The following is a 1,016-nucleotide window of genomic DNA, read 5'->3' on the forward strand; positions in this document are numbered from 1 at the left end:
AATAGTATACTAATGTTTAACAGGGTCTAGAACAAAAGAAAGAAACTTTTGGTAGAAGCTAATAAAATTGTAGCTATGGTTTCATGAAACAAGGAAAAGATAATCTTAGATATAAATAAAATTAAGATATTCATAAAGCTGGTATTTACTCAAAGGCATTTATATAAGACATTAACACAGAAAGAAAGGGATAACACAGAGTCTACCAAGCCTACATGAAGTAGCTGCATCATCTTAAAAATGGTAATTACAAAATTCAAAGAAGCTAAGTCTAAGCAGAGAGGCGGAGAGGGAGAGAAAGAGAGAACATTGCAACATTCTGTCGCTATCAATAGCACTGACTAAAGACCATAACAGATAAGACTAGCTAAATATGTCATAGTTCTCCAAAGAGCTACCTATTGCAAATAAGAGCTACAGGAAAGCAATGGGGGAATTTATTTTGGTTGATTGCTTCTAACTAGACCCTTTCAATAACCTAATTTTATTTCATTTATCACTTTAGTATAATATGGCTAGTGTTTTTCTTCCACAATGGATTAAATGTGATGAGGAGGAAACAGTAGCAATCTTATTAGAAAATAAATCGATATTCTGTGTTTATATTTGAATCCAGAAATATAAAGTACTGCATAAATTAAACAACATTTGTAAAGCCTGACATAAAAAAACAAGGTAGATTATGTTCTATGATTAAATTATTAATTTAACAATTATAGCTAATATTTTATAAGCCTTACCTTCTTTGAAAATTCCACTGCTTTTTGTTCACTTTCTTCAACTTTTGCCTTGTTCACACAAGAATCTATTAAGATTGACCAAAAGTGATTAGAAATTATGGCATGAGCTCTCTAGGCAAAAGATGGCTCCTAGCCTATAATTCTGCTATAGAGACTATCACTTTTATGTCAATTGCTATTAAAGGGAAATTGACCTATATTAGAAATAAAACATAAGCTACCACATTTTCTTTCTTTGGCATACTAACTGAATTCAGTGATAGTATTGTTGAGGTA

The 1,016-nt window shown here is 31.0% G+C and overlaps 1 protein-coding gene across 1 annotated transcript in view; it reads right to left on the reverse strand.

Annotated features, from left to right (window-relative positions):
- The window catches only part of DIAPH2 (diaphanous-related formin 2), a 914,924-nt gene that overhangs the window by 621,846 nt on the left and 292,062 nt on the right, over positions 1-1,016 (reverse strand). The window lies entirely within an intron of this gene.

The sequence above is a fragment of the Propithecus coquereli genome, unplaced genomic scaffold (assembly GCF_000956105.1).
Source record: "Propithecus coquereli isolate 6110/MARCELLA unplaced genomic scaffold, Pcoq_1.0 Scaffold31, whole genome shotgun sequence".
Taxonomy (NCBI): Eukaryota; Metazoa; Chordata; class Mammalia; order Primates; family Indriidae; genus Propithecus; species Propithecus coquereli.